Genomic DNA, 16607 nt, shown 5'->3' with positions numbered 1-16607 from the left:
TTACAGTTTTCTGATATACTACTGATGTTCTAATGATACAAAGATGGTTGAAAATGGGCGGAGTGTTCCTTTAAGTGCCCTACGTTGCACTCGCTCTAACTCCTCCTCCTGTCCTTTTGCTGCATCCAACCAGGAGGACATGTCCATACTCCAGCACTGATCTGATAAGGGCAAAGTCAATCAGTAAGGAGGTCATCGACTGACATGCTTGTTCTGGCCAGCACTCTCAGCAGATAGAGACGCTTTGATGCCTTGATGAGCACCATGTCCTGGACTTGGTGAGAGTGAGAAAGAGAGGAATCTACCTGCCGGCCTAGGTAGCGAGCAGATGGAACCACAGGCACTGCCTCTCCAGCCAGATGTAATGGTGTGTTATCACGGGGGCTTTTCTCACACAGGTGTGGCTGGTATTCTTTGCACCTTGTGGTCCTCTCATGACACCTATTGGAGCGTTCTGGAAAATGTCACAGAATCGGTTTTGAGTCACGACTACCGCAGGGATGACGTATTTTTGTAGGCTTTATCCAGAAATCGCCACCATTTGTTTCTTCAATGGAAAAGTCTATGGGGTTTTAGAATGGGGATTTCACCTAAATGCATAAAATAAGGTCTGTGGTTAAACCTTTGAGGTGTATGATGTGCTGCCATCTTGTGGCTGCCTGTGCTACTCATTATGACTGCTGTGTTTCACATTGAAATCCTACTCTTGTGCCGTCACTAAAAATGTGTTTTCCCTTTTTAATTATAATAACTATTTAATTTGGGGACACCCCGGCATTCCGAAATGTTGGCACTCCGAAATACCGGCATTCCGACAAAATTGTCGGAATGGAGATCTGTCTCGCCATTGCGAAAGAACCCTAACCCTAACCCTAACCCAGGGGACCGGCTGGAGCTAACCTCTCCCAGCCCCCACGTCTAAACCTAACCTCTCCCACCCCCCACGCCTAAACCTAACCTCCCCCAGAACCTAACCCTAAACCTAACCTCTCTCACCCCTGTAGGCTAAGTAACTCAAGATGCTATGTCGGAATGGCGGACCTAATATCTTTCGCAATGGCGAAACCTTTTTTGGAGCTAAAAAAGGCCGCCTCTCCGAAAGCATAGAAGTCAATGATCGGAATGCCGACACTTCGGAATGGCGAGAGGACCCCATTTAATAGACGTAGCCATATTTAAGGTATGACGGCCTGTCATCTGTTATATTATATATTTAGTTTAAAAAAATTAACATGTCTTTGTATTTTTAATCACTTATTTGTAGCAGTGTGAGGGTACTCTTGGCTCCTTGTATAGGCTATATTTTCTTTATGTCAGTCAGAGCAGTGGCTCGAGACATCACATGTGGGAGAAATGTCACTGGGAACTGCATATCGCTGACCCTTTCTCCGAGACAGTGAAATACTCGCACACGGCTGACGTTTCACTTTTATTTGAAAGACCCCACAAATCAGTACTTTTGCAAATACATTCTATTGTAGGTTTGACATGTGACTTTCCATCACAACAGAAAGCAGCATTGGACAGTAGAGAGTAGCCTATACATCAAACAATACTTCAAACGATCCAATAGAATCGATGCACAGTGAAAACATCAAAATAAATCGCCATGCCATAAGAAATAAACATTATTTCTATTATTTTATTTTGAAATCCCACACCACGTCTGCATCATGGGTGCAGTTATGGGAATCGCCTGCCCCGCGGGATTGCAGAGGCTGGCAATTATATTAACTACGCGTGCTCAACCATACGCACCTCGAACGCTGCACTACCTCGCCCGCAGCTCATCCGCTGCCCGGCCTTGACCCCAGCTCAGCCGCTGCGTGGCCTCGCCTGCTCTGTTGGCATGCGTAGCGCACAATTGCTCAACTGCGCATTTAGTTGCTCGAGTGACATCACAACTCTCTCCCCCTCCCTACCGTTGTGAGCATGCGCAGTTGAGCAATCTTGTACTTAAAAAGTCCAGCGTGTCGGGGTAGTGTAGCGGTAGATTCCCTGCCTAAAACACGAGGGTCACAGGTTCATATCCACGCGTTACCTCCAGCTTGGTCGGGCGTCCATACAGGCACGATTGGCTGTGCCTGAGGGTGGGAAGCGGGATTGATGTATGTACTGTATGTGTCCTGGTCGCTGCACTAGCGCCTCCTCTGTTTGGTCGGGGCGCCTGGTCGGGGTGGAAGGGAACTAGCGGGAATAGCGTAATCCTCCCACATGCTCTTCTACCGGTGAAGCTCCCCCTGTCAGGTGAAAAGAAGTGGCTGGCACCTGCGCATGTGTCGGAGGAAGCATGGTGCTAGTCTCTACTCTGCCCAGATCGGCAGAGGGTGGAGCAGCGACCGGGGCAGCATTGGATAAATTGGCCAAGTATATAATTGGGGAGAAAATGGGGGGAAATCAGAAAAAAAAGTCACATAACAGTGCAACTAAACTGGATCATTTTATGACATCACAGTTGCTCGACTGACATCACTGATGACATCACAACTGCCTGAGTGACATCACAGTTGTGCAATTGTGCGCCGCGCGTACTTTTGCCCAATTATATTACCCCTGTCCATCTTGTTGTCCAGGCATCAGGTTCAGGCTTCGTCTGTTGAGGGGATGGGCAGGCTGTATTATCAGAACACGCAGATGTACCTTTATGACATCACTAATGACATCACAACTGCTTGAGTGACACATCACTGTTGCTGGAGTGATATCACTGATGACATCACGACAACTGCCCAAGTGACAATCACAGTTGGGCAATTGTGTGCCATCGGCCCTTCAATCTCAGTTGCTCGAGTGACGTCACAACTGCCTGAGTGATGTCACAGTTGTGCAATTGGGCAACTGCGAGCTCTCCAATTGACATCACAGTTGGCAACATCGTGCAACTGTGCACCAAGTATACGGTAGTATGATGATGAACAGATATTGTGTATATCACTACGAGTCCAGAGAGTTTGCGTTCTGTGGCGGCTCCACACTGATCTCTGTCTCCTTGGTGTTGTCCCTCATCTCGTCTTCCTCATCCTCCTCCATGAGCTGGCGGGCCAGCGGGATGTTCTGGCCCTCGTCGTAGTGCATCTTCCTCATCATCTGGAACTCCTTCTTCTTGGCTTGTTCTTCAGGGCTAAGCTCCTCTTCCTCCTCGCTGCTCTCCTCCTCCTTCCGCATGAGGCCAGGCTCTGAGCCTGCTGCCGCCTGCAGCTTTGACGCCAGCTCTTCGGGCGGGGGCGCAGCGTGGGCTTCCGAGTCGCTCAGGGCCCCTTCGTCATCGTCGTCCACTGCCCCCCTGCTGTAAGGCGTGCGGGGCTCGTCTATCTTCATCAGGCCGTAGTCTTTGTCGGCCGGATGGTACGTGGCCAGGATGTTCATCTCATCCCATTTCTGAGACTTCTTCCGTTGGTCATCGTCCAAGAGCCCAGGCGCTTGTTCAGGATTCTCAACTGGCACGTAAGGCTTGCTTTTCAGGATGCTTTTGATCTGCCGGGGAGTTGCCATGTCACACCAACCGGCGCCAAGGGGGCAATTTAACTCTCCTAAAGCAAGAAATGTGCTCTCCCCCTTCTACCGACTCTGCAGTTCCTACTTATAGCCTTTGCAGGATAGGATTTATGACATCACTGATGATGTCACAATCCATGACATCATCAGCGTCCATAATTAGCCATCTTGCAGCGTAGGATTTATGACATCTCACACACACACACACACACAATGCTACAATGTCTATGACATCATCAGTGATGTCACTGTAATTGTGATGTCACTGTTGGTGTCACAATGCCAGCAGCCGAGCTGCTCCGAAGTTGAGCAATTGTGCCCGAGTGACATCACTTCCGTCACAAATCGTGACTGACACTGCCTGGACAGACAGAGCCCACCCACTTAGCCAATTTGAACTAAGATCTATATCATCTATATTTAGATATAATAAGTTATATAATTAGAAGGTAGAACCTGCACACCAAGGTATAGTTTAGACGTATTTATCCATTCCTTATATTCCATGCTGTATCGCCATCTGGTCATTTGAAAAACAACTGAACAACAACTGAACAATAACTGCCTGAAAGTAGCCTATGGCTAAATCTGTTACAAAGCATCTCTTCCCCTATGGGGTTTAATGTTGTTTTGTATATGTCCCTGGCAAATAAACTAATAAAATAAAATAAAATGAACAAAAACAACAATGACAAAGCACATACATACATACATAGAAGAAACAGCCACACACATAGGACAAGAGTATATACAAGAACATCAGAGAAGATAAGTAATTCATAAACACAGTTATAAATGTTTTATTCCTGATTAATAACCTAATTAGGGGTTCAAGCAATACTTGAACCCCCTGAATACTGCCAGGCAGCCCGATGACGACATCAGTGATGCCATCATCATCAGTAACACACATGCTCCCTGGCATATAGTGAATTCACACTTTTCTTTTCTTTTCTTTTTTTAGAATAAACCATGATTCATTTCTTACAGCTGACAATCACAAGAAATGTGTGTGTGTGTTGGTTAATTGTTAAATTGAGCTGTAAAAGTAGCACAAGTTGACCACCAGATGTCATCAGTGTCCACCGTGTAGCCTACATAGCAGCCTAGTGTTAATCAGAAATATTCTGATCTAGCCTTAAATCTAGCCTATAACCTACCTGGAAATCATAATTCAAAAAACCTTTTGCAGTCATAGAGAGCTCCCTCTCGTTTGTCTGACACGTTATTTTAAAATGTGTGTTGGAAGGCTGGATTTAGTTTGCCACAGAGTGAGATACTCTTGGCTCTCTGAGCAGTTTGTCAGCCAGAGAGCCGTCAGCCACAGTCTGTTAGCTAGCGCGAGGCCGGAAGTGAGGAAGTTAAACAGTAGTTGCAAAAATCATGAGGAAGTTAAACAGTAGTTGCAAAAATCAATAAATCAATCAATAGATAAATAAACAAATAAATAAAACATGGCATTCCTGATAAAAGTGCATAATTTTCAAATGAATAAACAAAAATAAACACAGATAAAGAAAGTAAGAAAAGTAAGAAAGTAAGAAAAGTAAGAAAAAAAATGACGTTAACTATAATTCCATCCATCCATACAAGACAGAATGCATGACTCATTTTTCAGTCATGGGTTTCATACACTTTCTGTAATAAAACATCTAAAAGCTAAAATTCTATCAGATGGGGTCTGTGGTCATACATTTGTGGCAGTTTAGGGGCGTTAAAACATTTGAGAACCACTTCTGTCATTCATAGTCTACTTTGTAGCCTACAGTTTTTTTTTTTAGCCTACCTAAACCCCCCGTCAACATGTCTTATTTTGAAAATCCTGGACCAAAGTGCGTACACGTGGCAGTGTGGCTAGCTTGACGCAGGTCTGGAGACAGGACAGAGTAACCTCGCGTCACCAGGCTCTTCTCGGCGAGAAAGAGCCTGGCTCCCGCCCACAATTGATTTTGTCACCCTACTGGTTCCAGCCTAGAGCCCGCCCTAGACCGGATGGCAGCGTTTCTAGCTCGTCAACTTTCACGTTAACTTGACAATTTGACCCAAGTATCAGAATCCTCTTTCACCGTTTTGACCGGTGTGTCAGGCGGTGGTGGCGGAGATGCCATATTGCATAAACGTTTTGTTTTATGTAACGCTAGCTTTGTTTTGATCAGACTCTAGTTTAGGTAACATCACCGCGTCAAGCTAACGGCAACAAAGACGTTGTTAGGCGCATTGCCATCCGGTGTTAATTCTGGGTCCGGGTTTTACGCCCCCATGACAAAAAGCGGGGTGGAAGGTGCCCAGACTAGGACAGAGAGGAGAGGAGGAGGAAGTGTGTCAAAGCGCAGGTAGTTGGTGGATGCGTGCTGTCGTGACTCGTTTCTCACCGCGAGCTGAATGGAGATATCTTCTGAGGGGGGTTCTTGCAGCGGAAACAGGTAAACGAGGTTTATTTTTCATGTCATTTTTCGAAGCAGATCAGTCTGTCAGCCAGGTTAGGTAAGTTCTGTCTCTGTCCAGGTGAGCTGCTCCGGACAGCCCACCTGTCCCGGAGCAGACGTGCCAACTCTCCCTTTGATCTTTCTCTCTCTGAAATTTAACGCAGTGTGTATCGGTGTTACTGTAACCCTGTGAAACATGACGGTTGAAAACAATCTCTCATTATGTGCCAATAACTCGGCGGCATCGATACATTCCACACAGCACGTGTCAATACAATCCCAACTGTCAGATTGGAGCGTCTTCCTCCACCTAAACACACTGTGGACAGAGGACAGTAGACTGACCTATATTATTAGTGCAATGTTTTTAATAGGAACATTGAATTACAGCTTTTTGAAAGGAGTTTTTATCAGGGACAATTCCAGATGTAACTACTCATTATCTAATTAGTTTCACTGTGTTTATTGACTTGTTTGGAGTGATGCTATCTCAGGGTCCTGGTGAAATCCATCAAAAGTTCCTGATCCACCTGATTGATCATAATAGGCTACATAGGACCGCTGGGCAATGTGTCAATATTATATAGGTATCGTGATATTAAACTAGATATCGTCTTAGATTTTGGATATTGTAACACATCGTGATATATAGCAAAAGTATCGTCTTTTCCACGACTGTAATCTTTGTATAGAGGAAACCCTGATGAGTGATTGTTTAGTGGCAGTCTGTCGTCCTCTGCAGTGACATAAGTATGCTGGTGTCTGTCTGCCCTCTGAGTGTGGTGAGAGATACCAAACTTAAAACTGTGTCAAAACGCTTATTCAGGAAACGGCTTCTTGACCTATTCTGAGAAGGCAGATCTGTGGGTTGCTCAACTTGGCCAACTGACTGAGGAAATGCTACAAAAAGCAGAAAAAACAAACACCTGCAAGTACATACAGTATCATTATGCTGTGAGTAACATGACTGATCTTGGATTGAGAATAGATGGATAATTCATTGATCGATTAATTTATTGATTTGAAATGAAATAGTTTTATTTTTATTTTTGTCAGTCATTTTGTAACAGAGTGAAAGTGTATTTGTTTCCCAATGGCTGAGAATGAGGTGTCTTAATGGAATGAACCTCTGTGAGTTTGTATGGACCTGCTGCCTGTGTTCCTGCCATCACTGCATGTGTCAGCTTGCTTTGTCTGCTTCCTGTCTAACACTTACCTCTCTCTCTGGAAATACTGTCAATACTAACACACTGTAACAGTGTTGGGAGGGTTACTTTTCAAATGTATTCCATTACACTGGTGGTTCCCACACTGGGTTAAGCGTACCCCTATAGGGTTATGTGGAGGTACTAGTGTTCACATTCACACACACACATTAGCAGCTGGAAGCTGACCAGTAACCACAGTATGATCTGTGGCCACTGAGCAGCTCCACCGACCGGAGCGGTTGGGGTTAAGGGCCTTGCTCAAGGGCACCTCAGTGGTGGTAATGAGGGAGGGGCAAGCGCTGCCTTTTCACTTTCCCTCTCCAGATTTATCCTGCCGGGCCCGGGGATTGAACCGACAACCTTCCGGTCACAAGTTTGCTTCTATAACTTCTAAACTTTAGGACACCACCGCCCCCATAAATGCTTAAGAAGTATTAACTAACCCTTAGTTAATGTTTAGTAACTCCATCCCTAAACGTTAACCAACCCTAAACTATTAAATAATAACTATTAAATAATGCATACATTTCAAGATTCAAGATTTATTTTATTAGCCATATATATATATATATATATATATATATATATATATATATATATATATATATATATATATATATATATATATATTATTTATTTATTTATTTATTTATTTTTTCAGATTTTTTTTTCTCCCTACTGGACCAGTTTCCCCCTGCTCCAATACTGTATTCTAAATACTCCCCAACCCTGCCTATATGTGTACGCCTATGTGCATTAGCACTATTGATATCTCCTTAAGTATTTTATTGACTTGTTAATGAGCTCAGGTCTAAGTTACATTTGTGGTCATTCGCATTCTATAACGCATATTCAGAATCCCAATTTCAGGTTTAAGTTGAAAAAGATCATCTTAAAGTTTGACATAAACTTAACAAAACATGAGTATCCAAAATTGGAATGTAGTTGTGCTAGAGCAACAACACACCTCAGAACTCCATATCCTCCTAACTAACACAAAGTCACATGGGCAGGGCTCTGCTCAGCACACCGCAAGATAACGTTGTCAAACATTGCAGAGCCAGTAATGATTGTAGTAATTAATTAGTAATTGTTAGGGTTGGACGACCAACTTGAATCATCACGATGTCCAGGGTAAAAATCGATGATGGACGATGGCATCGTTGATGGAGGGGGGGGTGGGCGGTCATCATGCCTGCACCCAGCGCCTGCACCTCATGGCAAATGAGAAAATAACTTTGGTTATGGGTGAAAGTGGTTTGAATTTCTTGCAGGAACTATACTACCCCAACCTTCATCGTTCTCCTCCGGCCCCCAGCTTCATGCATCTCTGAACAAACACATCACATTTTTAAATGACTATGGTGTAGAAATGAGAAACATATGTATAGTAAATTATTTATTGAAATATGACAACAACACACTTAAAACAGATTGAACAATTATTCCCCCCCCTCGTGTGTGTGAACTATCATGTGTTTCTTCAAGTTTTTTACTCATGAGCAAAACATTTGCCACAGACTGAACAATTAAATTGATTCTCTCCTGTGTGAACTAGCATGTGTGCATTCTAATTCTGCTTCAATCACGGCTTGTCACTCTGATTTCTTCCCGCCCCTTTTGTCCTGAAACGAGGTATAACATATTTGGAATTGGTGGACTCGTTTAATATTCGTCGGTGCAAATGACATCAATAAAGTGTACGCATGCGCAGGTTTAGTATCTCAGGCAAACGTTTGGCTGAGGAGCTTGTTTTACCTGCTGTCCGTGTTGGAATAAAATTGAACATTTTACTTGGGAGGATTTAGCAAGAAACAACTGCCTCTCAAAACCCCACAGATACAGCCAGCAGGCGATACTATCCCGCTGCAGAGAGAGGGTCTGCCAACCAAGAGAGACCGTATTGACAGACGAGCTGCAGCAGCAGCACATGCATTCAGAGGCTGCGTGTTTAGCGTACAGTAGCCTACACAGCATGGATTAAAAACACAGGTCTAAAACACTGCATTGGAACAATTTAGAAGCTATTTATGAGAGAGACTACTGTTGTTTCTGTTGCCCCAACGACATAACGTCAGCACATATGTGTTTCCTTGCTTCTGCGGATTTTGATTGACAGGCAGCTGCATGTCTTCCCGGTACGTCGTTCAGGCACGGAATCTTTTACCGGAACTCGGCACCAGACAGTTCCGCCTCACTTTTACCAGTGTTTGTTCGGTTACTCTTTGTTTCTCGGTGTGTAGATTTACTACAAAAATGACCATTTAACGTAACTTTGGATTATTATTTCATCACGTGGTGAGTACACAAGTCACACCATGTGCAGTACACGTGAGTGTTTTTGGCGCTGTTGGAATGTGTATTTTGGGCGACTGAACGGGAGTAGGCAAAAATCCCATATAGACTGCCATTGTAGCGCTAAGCTATTAGCAGTGAGGGCTCTACCACACTGCACGCACGCAGATTGAAAATAAAGCAAATGTACGTTCTAGTTTTAATATAGGCAATATGGCAAATGGCCTAAACTCCCAAAAAGTTGGCCTATCCCTTTAAAGAGACCTCATTATGCTCTGAAGTATTGTTTACTCTGATAATCATAGAGACTTCATATGATCTGAAGTATCATTTACTCTGATGATCATTAAATAGACCGCATCCACTTCAAAATCCTCCTCATCACCTACAAAGCCCTCAATAATCTGGCCCCCTCTTACCTAACAGATCTCCTCCAGCGCCACTCCCCCACTCGCCGTCTCCGCTCTGCTGATGCCAACCTCCTCCTCACCCCCATCACCAAAACCAAGCACCGCACCACGGGGGACAGAGCCTTTGCCATCGCTGCCCCAACCCTCTGGAACTCTCTGCCCCTCGACATCAGACACTCAGACTCACTCACCTCCTTCAAAACCCAACTCAAATCCCACCTCTTCAAAACAGCCTACAATATTTTACTTCTACCTCTAACCACCATTCCATCTCTGCAATCTTTTCATTTGTATTTGTTTTGTATCTGTATTTGTTCTTGTTATTTAGTTTGTTTACTGTTTTTATGTATTGTTCCTATGTATTGTAAAGCGTCTTTGAGTTCCCCAGAAAAGCGCTATATAAAACTTATGTATTATTATTATTATTATTAGACTTCATATGATCTGAAGTATCGTTTACTCTGATGATCATTATTTCTCTTCAAAAGTACTTAAAGTATCAGGTGCACATCTATTACCTGCACTGGTGTGTTTGCTCAGGGCGATGCATTATAAAGCCGGACCTCTGCACGCAGGCCAGACTGTAATAGCTACATCTTCTGAAAGCAGTTGCCATCAGGGCTTCTCAAATGTTTTCACTTCAAGGACCTCTAACACAAATGACCACAGACCCCCGGTTAATAAGATTTTGTCCCAGGGTCCCATATCTGATAAGATTTTTTTTATTTCTTATAATTAATTCCAAGTTATAATTAATTATAATTAATGTGACCTTTGAACAGACGTGTCCATGGTGAGGGAAACAGGAAAGGGGGAAAGTAGAGCAGAGTGAAACGGGCATCATGTCTTAGGAAAGGTCAAAGGTCAATGTCAGGGTGCTGTCACATAACTCATGTTGCTCTGATTAGACGGCAGGGACGGGCAACTGGCGGTCCCCGACCTCACTCAAATGCATTTGAATATGAAAAATATAAATGTCGGAATAATAAACCAGTATATATTTTGTTTTTTTCATCAAATTAGTAGCTATAATTGGGAGTGATGGGGTTACAGTAGTAGGCTATACTGGTGGAAGTGCACGGTCCTCACAATCTGGCCCTCTGGTAGCCAGGACATTTTTTGTGGCCCTCTCTAACATCAAAGTTGCCCATCCCTGGATCAAAGGATAGGCTCAATTCCTCAAAGGTCAAAATGATGAGAAAGAGAAAGGAATGCAGAAATGCTATGGTGACGGTCCTGAATGTTGTCCTGCAGGTTAACTGGTATTCCAGGTGCGACCAACACAGCAGGGTTGATGGGTTTAGGATGATACAGCTTTGTTTCCAGACTGGAACTAGGGCTATACAGTATCTAATCCGTAATTTTTTTTCCAAATTCAGTTTTTTATTATATAATTTATCATATCATTATGGATTCGGGTTGTCCGTCCGTCCGTCCGTCCGTCCGATGTTCGTTAACGCGATATCTGAGGAACGCCTTGACGGAATTTCATCAAATTTGCCTCAAACGTTGACTTGGACTCAAGGATGAACTGATTCGATTTTGGTGGTCAAAGTTCAAGGTCACTGTGACCTCATGAACACCATTCCCAAGTTTGTTAACGCGATATCTAAGAGGGGACACATTCAAAGAGCTGGGCGTTACTTCAGGTTAGCAGAGCTCATAATGACCAGTTCACACTCTTAATTACCATCAGCAGCATTCTGAGCTGACTTCAGTGCTGTTAGAATCAAGGCATGTTCAAGTTCAGTGTCAACAGAAGGGAAAGTTTGCTTGGTGTCAAAATCATCAAACAAAACTCTACTTTTACTGTTACGCCTTGTGTAATTAAAATGCATGGGTCACTCATGGTGTGTTCTTTTGACACTGAAAAAATCTCACTTGAGAGACCTTTCAATTGATATATAATACTCATATTCACCCAAAATCGTACTCCAAGCCGTCAATATATTTCCCACAAAAGTACTCTTAGTTTGTTTTTAAGATTTTCTTTTTTTATTATTAAAATGTTAAATCAGGTATAGGTGTGGGAAAAAAAATCTGATTTTCTTTTGAAACTATATCGCCCAGCCCTTCAGATGACACGGAGCTCTGTCTGAAAATTGTCATAATTGTCTAATAGCAGACATCGTCCCACTGCCTAACTCCTGTCTCTCTCTCTGTTTTTTGTTTCGGCCCATTTGAGTGATCTGCATCTAATAATCCTTATGTTTGGCTCAGGCTACATGTAGAGAGTGGATGTAGGCTGCAGAGATGGGATCAGAGAGTGGATGTAGGCTGCAGAGATGAGATCAGAGAGTGGATGTAGGCTGCAGAGATTGGATCAGAGAGTGAATGTAGGCTGCAGAGATGAGATCAGAGAGTGGATGTACTGTAGGCTGCAGAGATGAGATCAGAGAGTGGATGTAGGCTGCAGAGATTGGATCAGAGAGTGGATGTAGGCTGCAGAGATGAGATCAGAGAGTGGATGTACTGTAGGCTGCAGAGATGAGATCAGAGAGTGGATGTAGGCTGCAGATCTGAGTCAGGAGTTTTCTCTCAACCTGATACTGTCACTGAAGACATGAGGGACTCATAACTAGAGAAAAACAACAACACTTGAGCACACCTCTACCTGCAAACTGTACTTTACGATCTGGAAAACTATGTGGAAATGCATGTGACGCTGCACGTGAAGAATTCATTTGAAAAACAAAAAACAAACACACATCCATTTGTGTGTGTGTGTGTGTGTGTGTGTGTGGGGGGGGGGGGGGGTCATCAATTATTTAATTTTTTTTAATATTTTATTTTAAATTTTTATAGAACATACAAACAAGACAAACGCTCAGACACAGGGAAAGAAAGAAAGAAAAAATACATCATGGACATTCATCATTACAACTTGGTGCTATCAGCCGCACAAGGTGCTTATGTGCTTGCAAGAGACACTGCGCATGAGATACCACGCAAGGGGTCCACTTATCATTCTTACCCTCGTCAAAGTAGGTCAAAAACGGGTCCCAGACAGTTGAGAACCAGTTTTGAGCGAGTTGGTTCTCAGGGACCCGAGTCTCTCCATCGGTATTACAGAAATGATGTACTGTACATCAGCCACACCTGAAAAGAAGGTGAAGAGGAGGACTTCCATTCCTTCAGAATAAGTCTTTTGGCAACAGTTGTCCCCTGTGTTAGAGAATTGCTGCACAGCTGTATGGAAGTTCAGAGAGGACTCAGTCCGAGCAGCCGAAGATGGCGAGTTCTGCCTCTGGCTCTAGGGTTATTTTGTAGGACTTGACGAGTGTCATCAATGATTAATATCACATACCTAAAGTCCAGCTATCACTATTTTCGTTTTGTAAAAGTGTTTTCATTTTGTGATACTTGCATTACCCTCTATTTTTATGAGTTTATACAGTTATTTGTGTCATGTGTATTTTTGTGAGAGGAGTAGGCGGCGCCCCTCTCCAATGATGGGACAGATTTTTATAATATATATTATATATTAATATAATATATTATAAGTCACTCTGTCCGTCAGTCCACAAAAGTTCACCTCGCTTTAGCGGCCACAGTTTTCACCCTATGAGGCATTACAGGTCAAGTGTGTGTGTGTGTGTGTGTGTGTGTGTGTGTGTGTGTTCATGCCTATCAGTTAAAAGGGGGTGGGAGTGGGGGGGGGGGGGGGGATTTTGAAATGCAGGATGGCAGGGGCAGAGGGCTGAATTTTGGCATGGAGGTCAGGTGTGTGTGTGTGTGCGCACGCGAGCTTGTGTGTGTGTGTGTGTGTGTGTGTGTGTGTGTGTGTGTGTGAGAGTGAGAGAAAAGGTGTTTGTGTGTGTGTGTGTTTGTGTGAGTGAGTGAGAGACAGAGAAGGTGTGTGTTTGTGTGAGTGAGTGAGTGAGAGACAGAGAAGGTGTTTGTGTCTGCAGCAATTTGGAAATTTGCATATGGTCGCAGATGTTTTGCGAATTTGAACTTGTTCAAACAAAATTCCTAATTTTCCACAACCTATAATCCTATAATCATGCTCTGCAATCTGCATTGCTTCGTGAGATGTGACATAAAAAAAATAAAAAATAAAAATAAAAAAAACCTGCCCTGTCAGCCTGTCAACATGCCCAGCGGTCACGCTTAATGACACAACACAGAGGTGAGAGTGGTAAGAGGCGTAGGAGGCTGTGGTGGTGTCTCCCTCAGGCAGGTGCAGAGCTGTTTGCTTTGCAGAGATAATGGAGAGATGCCAGCTTAAAGGATAATAACTGCTTTGTCTTTTCTTCATTTCATTTTCAGCTCAGCTTCTGGTTGACAGAATGTGAGTGAGCTTTTATATCAGATATACTTTGTACAGCAGGGGCGCTTTTAGGACCTTTAGGGTTGCTCAGCCCCCAATGAGAATGTGGCTGACCTCGCTTGGACCCTCTAGGGGGTCCGGGGGCATGCCTCCCCGCCGGGGACCAACCTCTTCCAATCGCCGCTGGTCAGACGGGCGATCTTCTGCATGTTTTTAGTGGGGGGTTATATATGGAGGAACTGTTATGTTATGACCGGCTCGTAGGCCACAACAAAAGAGGGAGATGTACTCAGAGAACTTTAAACAATAATCTGAATTTATTACAAAAACCCCAAAAGTAAAGAATAGGCTACAGAAAATACAATGGAGTGTGGTAGTCAGTATCAGTTAGGCCTGTGAATCTTCACTGGCCTCACAATTCGATTCGATTATGATTAATCTGTCAATGATTCGATTCCATTCCATTCCACGATGCATCTCAATACAGCTCCAACAGTATTGCAGCTCCAAGTATCAAATCCTCAATTTTCTGTACTATTACTGCACATGGCTACTTTTTCATCAATTAAGATTCAAGATTCAAGATTCAATAGTTGTATTGCCATATCAACCAAAATTGATTGGAATTTGTCTTGGCATGCTCAAACAGACAAAGCAATCACAGTAACAGACCATGAGAGACAGACAATACAACTACACATCTGCTGCAATGTATAAAAAGTAGGAACATGCAATCAAAAACAACTGCAAAATGCAAAACAGTATGCAATATAGGGGTGTCAAATATAATCGATTATAAGATGCATCGCGATGCGGACGTGCACGATTCTGCATCGATTAACAAATATCAAAAATCGATTATAAAAAAAAAAAAAAAAAAAAAAAAAAAAAAATAGAATGTAAGTACATGCAGTTGTTTATTTTAATTATGGATCATAATACAATGCAATTCCAAATGCACTTTTATTTTAAAAGTAGCCACACAGTGAGAAAAAAGAAAGTGAGAAAAAATAAATCATGTATTGTGGAAAAAGTGATGCATCGATTTAAGATGCATCGCGATGCATCGTGATGCATCGTTTAATCGAATCGAATCGAATCGTTGACAGATGAATCGTAATCGAATCGAATCGTGAGGCCAGTGAAGATTCACAGCCCTAATGCAATACAGTGTACAGTGCAGGGTAGGCACAGGCGGCTAGTGCAAAAAAAAAAAGTGCACAATGCATTAAAGTGTCTGGTGCATTAAAAGACCAGGGGGTAAAATGAAATTGGGGTGGTGAACTGAACTGAGGAGGAGTTAAGGGCCCTCACTGCTTCAGGGTACGAGCTGTTACGCAGACGAGTGGTTCGGCATTTGATGCTGCGTACCCTTCTTCCCGAAGGAAGGGGGGCAAAGAGAGCATTGGCTGGATGGGAGAGGTCCCTTATTATCTTCAGCCCTAGCTTCAATATGCGCTCGTTATAAATATCGCATATTCTCGGCAAATCCTTACCTATGATCTTTGATGCCGTTTTCACGACCCTGTTCAGCTCTTCTCTGTCTTCAGCTGAGCAGTTACCAAACCAAACTGTGATAGAGAATGTGAGCACACTCTCTATCATAGCTCGGTAGAAGTGACACATCCCTATCTTTGAGACTTTTAATTTCCTGAGTTGCCTCAGGAAGAACAAACGTTGGTGGGCTTTCTTCACGAGAAGGCTCACATTGACGTTCCATTTAAGAGAAGAGGAAATCGTGGTCCCCAGGAATTTGAAACTTTCCACCTTCTCAACAGCCTGATCATTTATGATTAAAGGCTGGAGTTCAGCTTTATTTTTGCGGAAATCCACAATCATCTCCTTGGTTTTGGAGATGTTGAGGGTTAGGTTGTTCTGGGCACACCACTCGACAAGTGAGGAGACTTCTGCTCTGTAAGCTGTTTCATCATTACAGGAGATCAGACCTGTCACGGTGGTGTCATCCGCAAATTTAAATATTTTGACTAAGTGGGAAAGCGAGATGCAGTCGTTGGTATAAAATAAATAAAGTAAAGAGGACAAAACACAACCCTGGGGAGCACCCATGCTAATGGGCAGTGGCTTGGATAGCCTATTATTATTGGTCAGAAAGTCAAATATCCAATCACACATGGACTTGTTAACGCCCATCTGAAGGAGTTTGTCGCACAGCCTAGCTGGAATTATATTATTAAAAGCAGAACTAAAATCAATAAACAAAATGCGTGCATAAGTAGAATTGGCCTCAAGGTGCTTGCTGCAGGATGGAATGGATACAGAGGGATACAGCATCCTCTACAGACCTCTTCTTCCTATATGCAAATTGAAACGAATCAAGTGTCACATTAGACAGATACTTGGCTACTAGCTTTTCAAATACCTTCATAATTACAGAAGTCAAAGCCACAGGTCTGTAATCGTTTAAACGGCTAACATTTGTTTTCTTTGGTACAGGAACAATTATAGCTGATTTAAAACAAGCAGGGACTTTACACACATT

At 43.2% G+C, this 16607-nt stretch overlaps 1 protein-coding gene and 1 pseudogene across 3 annotated transcripts in view; one reads left to right on the top strand and one right to left on the bottom strand.

Moving 5' to 3' along the window:
- Positions 1 to 2934: 2934 nt before the first annotated feature.
- Positions 2935 to 3492, bottom strand: LOC310799860 (protein phosphatase inhibitor 2 pseudogene; annotated as a pseudogene). Its single transcript has one exon. The product of its transcript is annotated as a protein phosphatase inhibitor 2 pseudogene (transcript).
- Positions 3493 to 5792: 2300 nt separating this feature from the next.
- LOC310799887 (multiple C2 and transmembrane domain-containing protein 2-like) overlaps positions 5793 to 16607 on the top strand; it is a 53805-nt gene continuing 42990 nt past the window's right edge. For both annotated transcript variants that reach the window (XM_083662490.1, XM_083662489.1), the window contains exon 1: positions 5793 to 5918. The gene's annotated coding sequence lies outside the window, so the exon portion shown is untranslated. The remainder of the gene's footprint in view (positions 5919 to 16607) is intronic.

The sequence above is a fragment of the Poromitra crassiceps genome (genome assembly GCF_964638095.1).
Source record: "Poromitra crassiceps genome assembly, chromosome: 28".
Taxonomy (NCBI): domain Eukaryota; kingdom Metazoa; phylum Chordata; class Actinopteri; order Beryciformes; family Melamphaidae; genus Poromitra; species Poromitra crassiceps.
The sequence above is the reverse complement of the archived record's forward strand: the minus strand, read 5'-3'. Positions and strand labels throughout refer to the sequence as shown.